The 17,716-nt window shown below is 45.9% G+C and overlaps 1 protein-coding gene across 9 annotated transcripts in view; it reads left to right on the forward strand.

Moving 5' to 3' along the window:
- The window catches only part of ATR (ATR serine/threonine kinase), a 192,446-nt gene that overhangs the window by 25,932 nt on the left and 148,798 nt on the right, over positions 1–17,716 (forward strand). The gene's annotated exons all lie outside the window — the stretch shown is intronic.

The following is a 17,716-nucleotide window of genomic DNA, read 5'->3' on the forward strand; positions in this document are numbered from 1 at the left end:
CTTTCATTTGGGGGTTACTTTTTGTCTCCCCATTTTTGTTGCCTGTTTGGGTTTGTGACTAAGTATTAGGTAGATCTGCTATGCCTCCCAATTTCTAGTGCAGGACAGTGTGTAATCCTGTTTCTGACTAATTAGATCAGGCAAAGACTCACAGCCTCCAGAGACCTGCATCTGCTTGTAGACTGATTGGATTCAATCTTAAGTAGCCTCATGCAATCATCCACAGGTAGGGCAAGAACTTTTCTAATAGGGTTGAGCAGTGGCTTCTGCCTGGAAGCTAATTTTTATTCTCAGTCTCTTTTGTTTTTTTTGAATAATTTATATACACATTTTATTTCAGAGAGGGATAGAAACATTAGTGATGAGAGAGAATGGTTGATTGGCTTCCTCGTCCATGTCCCCTACTGGGATCGAGCCCTCAACCTGGGCATGTGCCCTTAGCAGGAATCAAATCACGAACTCCTGCTTCATAAGTTGATACTCAACCACTGAGCCAAAATGACTGGACTGGGTCCATGGGGACTTACTCAGGGTGGGAATGACTCGGGGGCGGGGGGGGGGTCATTTGGAGAAAAAAGAGACATAATATATAAACTTTAGACAACAATAACAACAAAAAACTATTCTCAGTTTCTTAATGAGCCTCACAAACTCTATAGGGAGGGTCAAGGGATTTTTCAATAGTGTGTGGAAACTCTTCTCCCCTGGGAAAAACCACCTGGATAGCACCTGTCTGCCTGTGAAAGATACCCTCTGCTGCATGAGGGAATGACTCAGAACAGAAAAACATAGTGCCTACCCTTCAAGCTCCAACCCCAAAGTCCCCAACACTGGCTCTGTTTACATAGTTCCAGTGCACTCTGCTCTCCCTCTGCTGGAGCTCAAGGTGAGTGGCTTCATACGAGATTTTGTTCATTGTCCCCTTAGGATGATGCCTGTGATACCCAAAAAGGTGAGCTGAAGTTCTTCCTGGTAGTGTGTTTCACGAAATTGAAGGATAAAATCGCAGACCAGAAACTTTTAAGCAAAGTGTGAAAATTTATTGCAAGCAGATTCATACTCCTCAAATGGGGCCTTTAAATCTAGGGGTTTATATATCTACTAGAGGCCTGCTGCACAAATTCGTGCATGCATGGGGTCCCTTGACCAGGCGAATGATTGGGGCCTAATCACTAGGGGGAAGCTCCTGCATTGAGCCTCTGCCTCCTGGTGATCAGTGTGTGTCATAGCAACTGGTTGATCAGTTGTAATGTTTTCTTAGGCTTTTAATGGGCAGCTACTTCCTTGTCCTTTGATTCCCCATGTCACTCTTGCCAGGCAAGGGACCTACACTTTCCCTGTATCTACACAGTCAGTTCACCTTTAGGGCAGCCCCTCCCTGGATTCACATACCTCCTACTCTGAGTCTAAAAATACCCTGTTGTTTCTACATGGTTGGTTTCTCTGGTTAGGTTTGCTTAAAGTGCCGTGTCTGCTCCTGCCTACTTTCCACCTGCCTTTGTTTTCCACGGGACCCCTCCCCTGTATGCTTGTGTGTCAAGCTAACTTCTCTCATCTGCATTTCCAGCTGTCTCTGGTTGTCAGCAACCCTGCTGCTTTTCACAGCCAGGTGTTATGTGGCCACCTTTTTAAATTCTAGTGGTCTCTGCTGGGGGGTTCAGCTTGAGGTTTAAATCTCAGAGTTCTCAAGTGAGAACACCCCCCAGCTGATATATCTCTCCAGAACTTCAGTTGTTGTCTGTGGGAACCCTGCCAGCTCTTTTGTGCCTCTGTCCAGTTTTTTTTCCATCTCCACTTTCCGTCCTTGGTTGCCAGGGTTCTCTCCAGCTAGTCTTCAGTTAATTTTCAGGGTGTTTTTTCTGTATTTTAGTTGTATTTCCAGTTTGGTCTCAGAAGAGTGTCAGTGTAGCTTCCACTTACTCTGCCACCATTTTTTATCTCTGATTTGTTTTCTGACTGCATTCAATTGCCTGTCTGTATTTTCTCACATCTCATTGAGTATTTTCAGAATTGCAGTCTTGACATCTCTGTTATTTATATGACATATTTCCATGTGTACCAGTTTATTTTCTGGGGGTTTTTCATTTTCTTTTGAGTTTCCTTATTATCGTTGGTTATTTATGATATTTGCTGGTCTCCTCTGTCTAGACATCCTTCTCGAGCTGCTTTTTCTGAGAAGGTCTTTCTAGTGTTTTCCAGCAGGTGGTGCTGCATCACAAGATTTTTACCTCCTTGACCTTCTGGAGTTGATGTACGTGGCTTCCATCAGGCTTCCAATAGTATAGCTGTGCTGCTTGGGGTTTAAATTTGTTTTCCCCTCATTTTAATAGCCACCCCAAACCTCTGCAAAGTCCCCTGCCTCATAACTAGATATCAATCACAGAGGGAAAAGTGTTTCTGCTGTAGTAGTTCTTGGTTTACAGATAATGTGCTCCTCAATCTGACATCAAGGGCAAGTTTTGGAGTTCTAGCAGCAGCAGGGCTCTGTGGCTCCATTTTTTTTTTTTTTTTTTTTTTTTTTTGTCTGAAACCACCACCCAAGATAACAGACAGCTGTGTTGCAGAACCCTTGTGCTCTGTCCTTATCTAGTTGTCTCAGCTGGCTTAGCTGCAGTTTGCACCCCTCACCTGCTGAAGTGCCCACTAATACCCTCTGTTCCTCCTAGCTGAAGGAACTGCCACTGGCTTCCTCCCCTCTTTGGACTGAGCCATGAGATCCTGGCTGCCGGGCTTCATCCATTATCTGAGCTTTTCTCCCTTCTCACCTCTCAATTTATTCCTGTTTCCCACATTTAGATGCTTCAGTGCATGAGTTTCTCAATGTGCTTCTATATTTAGTAGGGAAGCATTTGTTGAGTTATAGTTTATTAAGTTGTTAAACTTCCATTGTGGGAGGCCAAGGGGATCTCTCATGCAACCAATCCTTTGACATCACTCTGTAGTTGAGCCTTGATTACTGTTGCCACATAAATGAAAGGGATTTACTCTCAGACCAATTAGCTGCAGTAACCACTGACTCTGACCACCCTGACGAATCAGCTGTACAGATGTTTCCTCCACAGAGCAGGACTTACTTCAACAGAGCTCTGGTGCCCACTCAGTCCACCCCTTGAGTGTGTTACATGTGCAGGTGGCTGAGTGGCGGTGCTACAAAGTGGTCTGAAGTTGTCCACAGGGTGTGCTGGTTCTGGTGTTTCCCAGGAGGTTCAGGGTAAGGTTAGTTGCCACCTGTATCCTGTATATGGCCACCCAACATGAGTTACAAATCAATTTTGCAGATGGCTGCTACTTGTGCTGGGCGTGGAAGTGCTCAGTGAGGCCAAGGTGTAAACCAAAGACAGCTACTGCTTGTGCTGAGGCACTTAGTGAGAGGTAAGGGGCCAGATGCTGTTTCTTTGAGAGATTTTTAGAAAAATCTGAAGCATGAGCCAAGACAGGTCATTTATATGGAAAAGACACTAGAAACAGCTTCAGTGGGCCTGAAAGTTGAGTGGGGCTGGGCTTAAGGGAATCACCAGAATGGAATGAACAGTGTAGGCCAAGTTGATGGATTCTCAGATGTGGCGCCCACCTCCTGAATCTGTGGGGGAGAAAGCTGCTGTCTCCCTGCTCCCCAGCTCTCATTCTGATGCCAGACAACTCAGTTTTTCACCTTATGTTCCCTGATGCCATTTAAGCTGTTGCCCCCATATTGGAGCTCAGAGGAAGTAAGTCCAAGAAAGTCCATTAATGGGCACTTTAAGAAGAATTGCCTGAGACTCTAGCAGCCTTTGTGTCACTCATTCCCTTCTGGTTTTTACAGCCAAAAGTTATGGGGACCTTTCTTCCCAGCACTGGAACCTTTTGGGCTGGGAAGAACTCTGTAGCTAAGATACCCCTCCCAATATTTATCTATTATACCACACCTGGGTGTAGGACCAACCTGTTCTGCTTCTCTGTTCCTTCTATCAGTTTCCATGTGGTAGGTGTACCACATGTGTCAAACATAAGGCCAGCGGGCCAAATCCGTCCCGCCAGGCCTTGCAATGTGGCCCGCACCGCGCTGTCATCACTGCACTCCGCTGCGTTTCCATCACAATGACAGTTTATGACTGTTCAGTAAACCATTCAGCCCGCGATTTAGGCTGGATTTTAGATTTTGGCCCCTTCTCTGATTGAGTTCGACACCCATAGGTAGGGCTTCCTCTCAGCCAGATTTCAGGTGGCAGAATGTAGTTTAGTTGTAATTTTGATGTGGTTGTTGGAGGAGGTATCACATTTACCTACACTGCCATCTTGCTTGGAAATCTGTTACAGTATATTTGTGAAATAGTAACTGTTTTAGCTCACTTCCATGGTAGAGGTTGCAAAATAAGAAATGGTTAGTTTCCCATGAGATTTCTTTATTTTGATAGTACAACTAATGAATTATAATTCACCATATTTAAAGATAACACATGAATGTGTTATCTTTATACACAATTAAGCTTTAGAGGAAACTGACCACCAACCATACACCCCCCCGTACACCTTCTCATTCTGTTTTTTTTTTCTTTTTTTTCAATTATAATCGTTGCTCTTTATTTTCAGTAAACATGTTTTATAAAATATCCACTTTTGGAATTCTTTTTTATTTTTTCTTTTCATGTTTTATTTATTTATTTATTTATTTATTTTAACTCAATCTTTTTTGTTCATATTATTACAAAGGCTCCTCATTTCTTCCCCCCTCCACCAGGTTCCCCCCCCCAGACTCCACCCCCCCCACTCCGCCCCCCCAACCCCCATTGTCCTCATCCATAGGTGCACAGTTTATGTTCAGTCTCTTCCCGCATCGACCACTCCCCCTTTCCCCAAGAACAGTCAGTCCACTCCCCTCCCATATCGCCGACTCTACTACAATCAACAGTTAATATTGTTCATCAGGTTTTTCAATCAATCTCCTTTTGTTGTTGTTTTTAATTAATAAACTTTTACACTTCTAAGAATAAATTTTAAAATCTAATAATTTTAAATCTTGTTTTTTTTTCTGCTCTGGGAATTGTGAAGCAAACTTGTTTACATGTAAACTTGCCCTTAGGCTATCAAAAGGTGTAGTCATTCAAGTGTAAATGGGCACATTGTTTAAAGATAGCTGCTGGTTGGAATTGGATTACCTGTTCTGGGTGGGAAGGGCTTGTCTTCCCCTTTCTCCATTAAAATTAAGGTGTTAGCTTTAAAACCTCTTTTTGGCAAGAGACCTTAAACTTTCAGAACTTTAAATTTTTCAGATAGTAAATCAGTTACTTAGCATTTTCTCAAATCAATAATACCTCCACATGCCCAAGGATACCCTTCACACAAAAGACATTTCCAAATAGATCCACTAACCTCTTCCAGGCCCCACACAAGACACTCACAGATCAACACCCCAGCGCTATACTAACTCAACACATCCAGATCTAAGCCTTCATCACTTGATTCAGCAGACCGTCAAGTTCCCCCAAAAGTTTCCAGCCATGTCTGAGAGGCAGCCTTGGAGCGGGGGCAGGCGAGGAGCGAGCTGTTTCGGGCCTGGCTGCTCTGGGCCTGGCCTCTGTTGCTCTGATCCGCTCCACAACCAGCTGCTCCGGGTCTGGCCACTGCCGCTCCTGGCCTGGCTGCTGCTGCTCTGGGCCTGGCTGTTCCGGACATGGATGCTCAGGGCCTGGCTGCTCCGGGCCCGGCCGCTCCCGACCTGACTGCTCCGGGCTTGGTTGCTGCTGCTCCCGACCCGGCCTCTCTGGGCCCGGAAGCTCGGGCCCGGCTGCCACTGCCTTGTGCCTGGCCACTCTGGGCCTGGCCGCCGCCGTTCCAACATTCTGTCCTTTTTTTATTAAACACATTTATGTTGCAATGTTGGCTGCTGGGTTGAGTTCTGACTTAGTCTTCGATTTTTCAATATCTTTGTATTCTTAAGTAATTTTACTATCTTTTGCTATAACTTGATTTCTTCACATTGAAAACTTCTTCGGTTTCTTCCTCCTTATCCTGGAAGCTCAGCAGGTTGGCCTGCGGCAACCCTTTGTTCTCCGCGGGCTCCTGCGCCGCCCAGGAAGCAGCCCCTGGCCTCGGCTCCATGGCCCGCGCTCAGCGGTCGAGGACCCAGCGGCACTCCCCCCTCCCCTCCCGGGGGGCCCCGTCGCCCGCCTCCTTGCCGGCGCCCGGCTGGCTGCTGTCCGGCATCGGCTCCTGCTCCTCATCGCATTCCTCCCAGACTGGAGCTTTTTTTCTCTTTCTCGCTAGGGGAGTCTACCATCAGAGTCAACAGACTGTCCTCTACGTGCAATGTGCGCGACTCCGACGGCTCTGCCCCTCGCCGTTTCCCTGGGACTCCGTCTCACAGCCCCGTCTCCCTCTGTTTGAGCCTGGGTCCCCAGGGATTGGCCTAGAACTAGGGTTCAGAGCAGTCGGGAGTGGGGCTCAGCACTGACGGAGATTTTGTTTCCTTCCCGCCAGGGCAGTCCAGCATCAGAGTCAACATTCCATTCTCTGCGCTCAATGTGCGTGACTCCAGCGGCTCCACTTTTCGCCGCTCCCCTGGGATTCCACCTCACAGCCCCGTTTCCCCCTGCCTGAGCCTGGGTCCCCAGGGTCTGGCCTAGAACTGGGGTTCAGAGCAGTTGGAACTGGGGCCCAGCATGGCCGGAGCTCTTGTTTCCTTCCTGCCAGGGCAATCTAGCATCAGAGTCAACATCAATGTGCGCGACTCCGGGGGCTCCGCCTTTCCCGCTCCCCCGGGATTCCACCTCACAGCCCCGTCTCCCTCTGCTTTGCCTTGGTCTCCAGGGATTGGCATAGAACTGGGGTTCAGAGCAGTCAGAACTGGGGCTCAGCACAGCCGGAGGTTTTGTTTCCTTCCCGCCAGGGCAGTCCAGCATCAGAGTCAACATTCCGTCCTCTGTGCTCAATGTGCGCGACTCCCGGGGCTCCGCTTTTCGCCGCTTCCCTGGGATTCAGCATCACAGCCCTGTCTCCCCCCTGCCTGAGCCTGGGTCCCCAGGGTCTGGCCCAGAACTGGGGCTCAGCGCTGCTGAGGTTCTGGGGTTCAGCCCAGTCCAGGGCTTTTATTTCCTTCCTGCTAGGGAACGCCAGGCAGGCACCCAGCCTTCTCCTCCTCTCTGGCTCCGTCCTCTCTGCGTTCGCGTGTGTGTGCAAGCGGCATGTCTCCGTACCTTAGGCTTTTTCAGCTCTTCTGATTTTCCTTCTGGTTTTCTCTTTCCTTCTTGTTGTAGAATTTTCAGTCAGTCGACTACCTGTAGCTCTGGGCAATGTCCATTTTATATTTTAGTTGTATTCCATTGAAATTGTTGTGTGCGGCTGCGGTTAGGTGTTAACCTGAGCAGCCATCTTGGATCCCCCAGCATTGCATCCTCATTCTGTTTTTTTTTCAATGACACTTACCAAATTACATTTGGTTAATGACAAAATCTTTTGACATTGTCTAAAACAGTTTGTTATCTTGTAATTTTAGACTTATATTTTGTAGTTATTTAAATCTGAAATGTCCTGTAATATGGTAGCTGCTAGCCAAATTGTGGCATTAATTTTGAATATATTGCTACCATTAAAATTGCCTATTTCTTTTACATTCTTAATGTGGCTACTAGGAAATTTAAGGTTTAACACATGTGGCTTACATTATATATATCTATTAGAGGCCTGATGTATGAAATTCATGCAAGGGACTTGGCCCTCACAGCCCTGGCTTCATCCGGAAGGTAGTCCAGAAAGACGTCTGGAAGGTCGTTCAGCTTTCTGGTCTAATTAGCATATTGTGCTTTTATTATTATAGACTAGAGAGGCTCAGTGCATGAAATTCAAGCACAGGGGGGTGGGGGGAAAGGGTTGTTTTTCAGCCTGGCCTTCACCTCCAATCTGGGGGATGTCTGACTGCCGGTGCAGGATTGGGCCTAAACCACTGTGGGACATCCTTCTCATAATCTGCGACTACTGGCTCCTAAATGCTTGTCTGTCTGCCTACATGATTGCCCCTAACTGCTTCTGCCTACCAGCCTGGATCACCGACTAACTGCTCCCCTGCTGGCCTGATTGATGCCTAACTGCTCCCCTGTCAGCCTGATCGCCCCAACTGCTCTCCCCTGCCAGCCTGATGGCCCCCAACTGCCCTCCCCTGCCAGCCTGATGGCCCCAATTGCCCTCCCCTGCTGGCCTGATGGCTCCCAATTGCCCTCCCCTGCTGGCCTGATGGCCCACAACTGCCTTTCCCTGCCACGACCTGCCTCCTCTGCCAGGACCCACGTTCTTCACGCTGTACAGAGCCATGGGACCCCCAGGTCTCACTGCACGGAGCAGCCACTGGGCCCTGCCTCCGCTGGGCACGTGGCCATCTTTTGACAGCTATCTTGTGACAACCTAAGGGTATCACTACCACTTAGGCTATTATTAGTATAGATTGGCCAGTGCTGGTTTAAATAATAAGATATATAACACCAAGGTTTTTTTTTTTTGCTTTCATGTACAACTATAACTACTTGTTCATTGATTTTATATACTCGGGGTTTATACTATTTTATATAATACAAGCGTAGTACGCTAAATGTCCAACCAATAGACCATTTGAGCAGTCACTATGATGTGCACTGACCACCAGGGGCAAACGCTTTGACCAGTAGGTTAGCTTGGTGCTAGAGTCTGGCTGATTGGGACTGGGCAAGACAGGCCAGACCTGCCCTGGAGCCCTCCTGTGTTCCCTCCCCAGCCCCGATCATGCACCAGTGGGGTTTCTTGGCCTGGCTTGCATCCTCTTACAATCTGGAACTCCTTGGGGATGTCGGAGAGCTGGTTTTGGCCCGATCCCTGCAGGCTGGGCCAAGGAACCTCATGTCCGGGCCTCTAGTTTGTAAACATTTGTTAAATTCAGCACCTTAGTAGTTGGTTTGAGTTAAGCAAGACACAGTTCTAAATGCTACAGGGGATGAAATAAAACAGTCTACCATGGTCTAGTGGCAGGGAATAACCCCAAATTCCATAGGTCCAGAAGGTTATATATTAACTAGTGGCCCAGTGCACAAAATTTGTGCACATTTAAAGGAAATTAATTAGAAGAAATATTTTAATGTTGCGATTTGCCCTCTATAATAGAAGTGTCAGAGGTGGAAGAAAATTAGTAAAATGTATATAAAATCTCCTTCCTGTCAGAGTCTGGAGTGCGCCATGGTATTTAGAGTCAAGTCCCCGCCCACACCCGCACACACTTTGAAAACGCAAGAGACCAGAACTGGCTGGGCTCCCTCCACCCCCCAATTGAGACCCAGACCCAAGCCCTCCAGGTGGGGGTTGCAGCCTCAGGTCCCCCGGTCCAGCGCCAGGTGGAGGTGCACAGTCTCAGGTCCCCCATCAAGCTCTGATGGGCAGGGGGTGCAGCCTCAGATCCCCCAGCCCAGTGCCAGGGTGGGGGGCAAAGCATGAAGTCTCCCATCAAGCCCAGCCTCAACCCCCACCCCCAACAGGGTCACATCAGCGTTGAACGGGGATGCAGCCAGGCAGCTTCACCTCAGCACTGGGTGGGGATGCATGCAAGCAGTGTGACATTAGAACTGGGAGCGGAAGTCCTCGTCCCTCTCCCTGCCCAGAGACTGGTTGTGACTGGGACACCATAACAGACAAATTAGCATATTATCTCCTTATGTGTATAGAAGATTAAGGAACCACACAATCCAAGAAAATTCTTATGAATCATTCATTCATTCAACAAATGTCTTTTTGACTATTCACTATGTACAGGACCAATTATTTAATAGCACTTAATCACTAAACACCATGCATCCTGTATTCAGTTAGAATCAGACTTTGTGGTTAAATAATCAAGAAAACAATCCTATTTTTTCTTTTAGCATTATTTGAGATAATAAAGGTGAAAATATATGTGCATTTTACAGTGATATAGAAGTTATAAATTGTTACTTATACTAAATCTACAGTAATGAAAGAGAAATATGCAAATTGACCATGACCCTTCACGACACCCACCAGCCAATCAGGAGTGAGTATGCATATTAACCCAACAAAGATGGAGGGTTAGTTTGCATACACAGGTGCAGAGTGGCAGGGCCAGGACGCGTTCTGCACTACCCCAACTGCTCAGGGCATCTGGGAGACTGTTTTATTTCTGCATGTATCTCCTGTAGCATGTGTGGGAAGGCAGAAAGGTGGCTCTGGGCTGGAGCAAAGGCAGAATGGAGCGAATGTGGAAAGGCAGCTCCAGCTGGGGTGAAAGCAGTGCTGGCAGCCAGGGGAAGGAAGGTCTATTCTCAGCTGTTTTGTCAGAAGTGCTGAACTGAGCTAATTATTTACATGGCCTTCCTCTAAGCTAGGGGTGTCGAACTCAATCAGAGAAGGGGCCAAAATCTAAAATCCAGCCTAAATCGCGGGCCGAATGGTTTACTGAACAGTCATAAACTGTCATTGTGATGGAAACGCAGCGGAGTGCAGTGATGACAGCGCAGTGTGGGCCACATTGCAAGGCCTGGCGGGATGGATTTGGCCCGCGGGCCTTGTGTTTGACACATGTGCTCTAAGCAGTTAATTATTAACTTTAGTTGTATATGAAACTTGGTTACAGTTATTTCTGTGTGCATTTCTTTCTTCTCCCCAGCAACTAATCTGAGTTTCTTGAAGCAGTGGATCTTATTTTATTTGCCTTTTGATTTTTTTAAAAAATATATATTTTTATTGATTTCAGAGAGGAAGGGAGAGGGAGAGAAAGTGAGAGGTAGAAACATCAATAATGAGAGAGAATCATTGATTGGCTGCCTCCTGCATTCTCCCCACTGGGGATTGAGCCTGAAACTCAGGCATATGCCCTTGACCAGAATCGAACCTGGGACCTTTCAGTCCACAGGTGGACACTCTATCCACTAAGCCAAGCCAGCTAGGGCTGCCTTTTGAATATTTTTAATTTAATAGCATCTATACTCATTCTTTCCTCCTATATTAATGTACGAAGCACCCCTTCTGTACAAGGATTATCTCTTGATTTATACAGGGTCACTAAAGCAAAAGCTAAATCTTAAATATCTATTGCTCAAGTCTTTTCATCTAAGGGAAAAAAACCCACAAACCTTTTGACTCCATATATTCTTTTAGTTACCACTTATCTTCATTTCATGGTAAAGCTTTAGAAAGAGCATGTTATTCACATTTTGTTTGCTTTTCAACCCATTGCAATCTGGCTTCTGCTTTCACCTCTACACCAAAACTTTAAAATCTAAAGGACATAAAAAATATCAACTTATAAGGAATCAAAGACCTAAATGTAAAATCTAATATTAAAAATGAGACTTTTAGTAGAGATCATAGGGGAAAGCTTCAAGATATTGGACTTGGCAATGATTTCTTGGGTTTGACACCAAAAGCACAACAACAGAAGAAAAACTAGACTTCATCAAAATTAAAAACTTTTGTGTTTCAAAGGACAATCTCAAGAGAGTGAAAAGACATGTAGTAAGATAAAACGTTTGCAAATACCTGATAAAGATAAATCAGGTATCCAGACTATATTAAGAACTCAACAACAACAACAAAAAAACCCCCAATAACCTGATTTTAAAATGGGGAAAAGACTTGAACAGACATTTCTTTTCCTTTTTTTATATTTTATTGATTTTTTTTTACAGAGAGGAAGGGAGAGAGATAGAGAGCTAGAATCATCGATGAGAGAGAAACATCGACCAGCTGCCTCTTGCACACCCCTTACTGGGGATGTGCCCGCAACCAACGTTCATGTCCCTGACCGGAATCGAACCTGGGACCTTTCAGTCCACAGACCAACGCTCTACCGCTGAGCCAAACCGGCTTTGGCTTAATAGACATTTCTACAAAGAAATACAAATGGCCACAAATCCCATGAAAAGATGTTCAGTATCACTAATAATTAGGGAAATGCAAATCAAACCTACTGTGAGATAACACTTCTTACTTATGAAGATGACTAATATTAAAAAAGCAGAAAATAATAAGTGTTAGTAAAGATAGGAGAAATTGGAACCCGTGTGCATTGCTGGATGTGAAATTGTGCAGTCACCTAGAAAACTGAATGGGACTTTCTTAAAAAAATTAAACAGAATTATCCCAAAATTCAGCAATTCTATTTCAAGGTAATCACCCAAAAGAATCAAAAGGCTCTCGAGCAGATATCTATAATCTGTACATCCATGATCATAGGAGTATTATTCATAGTAGTAGAAAGATAAAAGCAACCTCAAGTGTCTATGGAGATGAATGTACAAAATAAGGTATCTACACTAATAAAAGAGAAATATGTAAATTGTCACTTCACAACAACCTCCAGCCAATCAGTGAATAAGCAAATTAGCAGGACAAAGATGGTGGTGGCCACAGAGCCAGCCAGAGCGAGTGGGAGGCTTGGGTTTCCCCTGGCAATGGAGGAAACCCAGCTTCCTGCTCGCTCCAGCGGGCTGCTGAAGGTGGGGCCTGTGGGCAACAGACATGGAGCCAGCCCAGGCAGACACCGATGGAGGGACCTGCGAGTGGAAGACACGGAGCAGGCCCATTGGTGCTGAAGGAGGGGCCTATGAGTGGAGGACACGGAGCTGGCCCGGGCACGCAGGAGGCTTGAGTCACCATTGCCTGGACCAGCTGCAAACGGCCCTTAGCCTCTTACCCAGGCTGGCCACGCCCCCATGGAGTGAGGGTCCCCATTGGGGGCATGGCCAGCCTGCAAACAGCTATCAGCCCCTCACTCAGGCTGGCCATGCCTCCCCAGTGGGGACCTTCACCCCATGGGGCTTGGCTGGCCTGCAAACTGCCCCAGCCCCTTGCCCAGGCCAGCACCATCCCCAGTGGGGATCCCCACCCCAATGGGGGCATGGTCAGCCTGCAAACCACCACAGGCCTCTTGCCAGGCCGCCATGCCCCCCAAGGGAACCCCACCCTGATCCGGGACATCTTTGGGCAAACCAACCGGCTCCCACCTGTAGACCAGGTCTCTCTCTAAAAGAGTAGTAAAAGGGTAATATGCTAATTAGGTGAGGAGACTTTTCAGATCAAGCAGTGGGGCAAGGTAGGGGTGAGCACGCCGGCAGGCATAGTGGTTAGAGGCAGGCAGGTTAGGAGCCAGTAGTCCCGGATTTTGAGAGGGATGTCCCACTGCAGTTTAGGCCCGATTAGGCCTAAACCGACAGTCAGACATCCTTGAGGGTTTCCAGGTTGGAGAAAGTGGAGGACGGGTTGCGGGACACTCCCCCTCACCCCCTTCCCACCTGTGCACAAATTTCATGCACTGGGCCACTAGTATAAATATAATGAAATATTCATCCTTAAATAGGAAGGAAATTCTGACACATGTTACAACATGGACAAATTGAAGATATTACGCTAAGTGAAATAAGTCAGTCACAGAAAGACTTATATGATTCAACTTATATGACACTAGAGGCCTGGTGCATAAAACTCATGCATGGGTAGGGTCCCTAGGCCTGGTCAATCAGGGCCTATCTATGGGGTGACCAATGGGGTAATTCGGGGTCCCCCACTGGCACTCGCCTTGGCTGCCATGGTGCCACCTACTTGCCAGGCCTGCCTCCCACTGCCACCGCTTATTGCCTCCCTCTGTGGGAGGTGACCAGTGGGATGATCAGGGTGGGGGTGGCACTGTCCTGCTTGCTTCCAGGCCCTGCCCCCTGCTGCTGCCATTCTCTTACCTCTGCAGGGCATCCACCAGGGCAATCGGGGAGTCCCTGTTGGCACCTGCCTTGGCTGGCCTGGGGCCTGCAGGCTGGGGGCAGCTCCTGTGACAAGCATCTGCCTCCTTGTGGTCAGTGCACGTCATTGCAACCAATCGTTTCTCCATTCGGTCGGTTTGCATATTAGGCTTTTATTATATATATAGGATAAGTAGTCAAATTTATAGAGACAAAAAATAGAATGGTGGTTGCCAGGGCTTGTGGAATTAAGGGGAGTTATCCTAATAAAGAGAGAATATGCTAATTGACTATCATTCCATCACAAAGATGGCTGCACCCAAGCTGAGGTCAAGTTCCCATAAGGAGCCTTAATGAGCAGTTAGCAGGGACCTGAGGCTATGCCCTCCCCTGCCCCCCATGGGGCTTGACAGGGGACATCAGGCCATGTCCCTCACCTGGCAGGGCTTGACAGGGGACCTCAAGGTGCGCTTCCTGTCCTGGTGCTGCACTAGTGGATCTCAGGCTGCTCCCCTTGCCCCAGCTCTAGACTGGGGGACCTCAAGCTGTGCTCTCCACCCATCAGGGCTTGACAGGGGATCTCAAGTTGTGCTTCCCATCCTGGTGCTGGGCTAGGGGACCACAGGCTGCTACCCCCACCCCAGCGCCAGGTTGGGGAACCTCAGGCCATGTCCCCTGTCCCAGCACTGGGCCAGGGGACCTGAGGCTGTGCCCTTCTACCTGGCTGGGCTTAACAGGGGACTTCAGGCTGTGCCCCCCACCTAGCAGGGTTTAATGGGGGACCTCAAGGTGCACCCCAGTGTTGGATTAGGGGAACTCAGGCTGTGCCCCTGCCAAGCAGAGCTTGGTGGGAGACCTGAGGCTGCGCTCCCCTCCCAGTGCTGGGCCAGGGGACAGGCTGAGCCCTCCCACCAGGCGGGGCTTGATGGGAGACCTCAGCCATGCCCCCCACCCAGCGGGGTTTGACAGGCGATCTCAGGCCATGTCCCCCACCTGGTAGGGCTTGATGGAGGACCTTAAGGCACACCCCCTACCCCGGTCTGGATTGGGGGACCTCAGGCCATGCCCTCCTCCGCCTCCCCCACCCCCCACACCCTGTCCTGGTGCCAGGCCTGGGGACCTGAGGCTATGTCCTCTGCCTGGTAGGTCATGACTGGCCAGGTCTGGATCTAGCCCAATGGGGGGAGGCAGGCCACGTCTGGGTCTCACATGATTTTGAGGTGCATGTGGGTGGGCGGGGACTTGACTCTGGGTCCTGTGGTGAGCCCCAGACTCTGATAGGAGGAAGGTTTTCACATACATTTTACTAATTTTCTTGCATCTCTGACACTTCTATTATAGAGAAAGGGCAAATAGCAATATTAAATTATTTTCTCTAATTAATTCCCTTTTAATGTGCACAAATTTCATGCAACAGGTCACTAGTTGTTTACTGAAATATAATTTCAGTTAGGGAAGATGAAAAGTTCTGGAGAGGGATGGTGGTGATAGTTGTAGAACAGTGCTAATGTGCTTAATACCACAGAAGAGTACACTAAAAAAGAGGGGAAAAAAGGGTACAGTTAAAATGGTAAATATTATGTTAAACCTATTTACCATAATAAAAAATTCAAAGGAAATTTTTGTTGTTGTTGTTAATCCTCATCCAAGGATATTTTTTCCTTTCTTAGAGAGAGTGAAAGGGAGGGGAGGAGTGAAGAAGGGAGAAAGAGATAGAAACATTGATGTGAGAGAGAGACATTGGTTGCCTCCCACATTTGCCCTTGACCAGGAATTGAACCTGGGACACTTTGGTGTGCAGGCCAACGCTAACCAATGAGACATACCAGGCAGGGCTCAAATGATATTTAACAAACTAACTTTATTTGCTTCAATTGATATCTCCCTCCTTGAAATTTTAGCCTAAATTTCTAAAACATTCTCTTGGTTTTTCTTTTTGTCTCTCAGTACCCTTTCCCTTCTCTTTCACGGCTTCACTAATCTTAATTTAGGAATGTCTCTTTGGCTTATTACTTATAATTTGCATTCATATCCAGTCTTTCCACTATTGCTAGCTCTAGCTCTAGTGATAGATTATACAGTATAATTTCTATGAATATCAGTCTTCTCATATACAATGATAACCTAGAACAGTGGTTGGTAAACTGCGGCTCACAAGCCACATGTGGCTCTTTGGCCTCTTGAGTTTTTAGCAAAGGCCAGTTTAGGAATACCCTAATTAAGTTAATAACAATGTACCTACCTATATAGTTTAAGTTTAAAAAATTTGGCTCTAAAAAGAAATTTCAATTGTTATACTGTTGATATTTGGCTCTGTTGACTAATGAGTTTGCCTACCACTCTCCTAGAAACTTGAAGTTAAACTTCATGATTTGGTGTAAACCACCATAGAACACGATATAAGAGTATAGTAGGAAGTCTGTGTTCCACCACATAAGATGAGTCACTCACGCTATCAACAGTCATTCATATAATCAGCAAACGTTTATTGAGCACCTATTAGGATATTAAGGTTTAATATCCCTATCTTAATGCTTTTCAAAAATGAAATAATACAAAGGATATTTAGCTTGTTTGGTAGGCATTATATAATGATAACCTGTATCTCTAGACTAGTTATTTTTTGAGCTCTAGAAGTGTAATTCTGATAGTCTTTTGGACATCCCACTTAGTTGTTCCGTTGAGACCTTAAACTCAGTATTTCTAAAAGTGGTTTTGACCCTGGTCTGTGTGCCTCAGCTGGTAGGAGCATCATCCCGTATGTTTCCTTTGCCTAAGTTTTGGGTTCTTTTCCAGGCCCCAGTCATGGCGTGTGTGGGGAGTCAGCTGATCATTGATGCTTTTTCTCTCTCTCAAAATCAATGAAAATGTCCTTGGATGAGGATTAAAAATAAATAAATAAATAAAAATACAACTGGTTTTGTTTCTGTCCCCAGACCTGTACCTCCTCCTGTGTTAAGTCTTTTGGTGAATGATCTTACAGTCCATCCTGGTTAGAGGGCTAGGTTGACTTATCTCTCTTCCCCACTAATCTGTATCTTGCAACTTCCCAACAGAAACTTCTGATGTCTTGCCTGGTTCATATAGGTTCTCAAAATAAATGTTTGTTGATTATATGAATGGCTGTTGATTGCATGAGTGACTCATGTGGTGGAACAAACATTCCCTACTATATTCATATTGTGTTCTGTGGCGGTTTACATAAAATCATGGAGTTTAAGTTAAATTAGTTCAAATTTCTAGGATATAATTTTTCTTCTTAATTATTATATTATCTCTTTATTATTTTTTCTTGATTGTTCCTAAGATACTATATGTGTATATTTTCTTAACACTTTGTTAAATTTTTGTGATAATTTCATACATACAAAAAAAAGAAAAAAATGGTATATTGACTTCCCATGTACTCATCACCCAATAATTATCAATTCATGTCCCTCTTCCTCTAACTCAGATTTCTTTGAAGCAAATTCCAGATATCATTTTATCAATAAATAAGTCTTTATTTCCAAAATGAGTTTGGGGAACCTTTTTTCTGCCAAGAGCCATTTGGATATTTATAACATCATTTTCAGGCCATACAAAATTATCAACTTAAAAATTAGCCTGCTATATTGTTCAAATACATATGTAATTTTAAATGTTCTAGTTGCCACATTTTAAAAAGTAAGGAAGTAGATGAAATTATTTAACTCAGTAATATATCCAGATAACATCCCATAATTAACATAAAATTATCAATGAGATGTTATACTGATTTTTATACCAGAGATTCAAAATCCAGTGTGTATTTTATATTTATAGTGTATCGCAGTTTGGACTAACTACATTTCTTTCTTTTTTTCTTTTCTTTTTTTAAAAAAAATATATTTTATTGATTTTGTACAGAGAGGAAGGGAGAGAGACAGAGAGTTAGAAACTTCGATGAGAGAGTCATCGATCAGCTGCCTCTTGCACACCCCCTACCGGGGATGCGCCCGCAACCAAGGTACATGCCCTTGACCGGAATCGAACCCGGGTCCCTTCAGTCCCCA

The sequence above is a fragment of the Pipistrellus kuhlii genome, unplaced genomic scaffold (assembly GCF_014108245.1).
Source record: "Pipistrellus kuhlii isolate mPipKuh1 unplaced genomic scaffold, mPipKuh1.p scaffold_m20_p_2, whole genome shotgun sequence".
Classification (NCBI taxonomy): Eukaryota; Metazoa; Chordata; class Mammalia; order Chiroptera; family Vespertilionidae; genus Pipistrellus; species Pipistrellus kuhlii.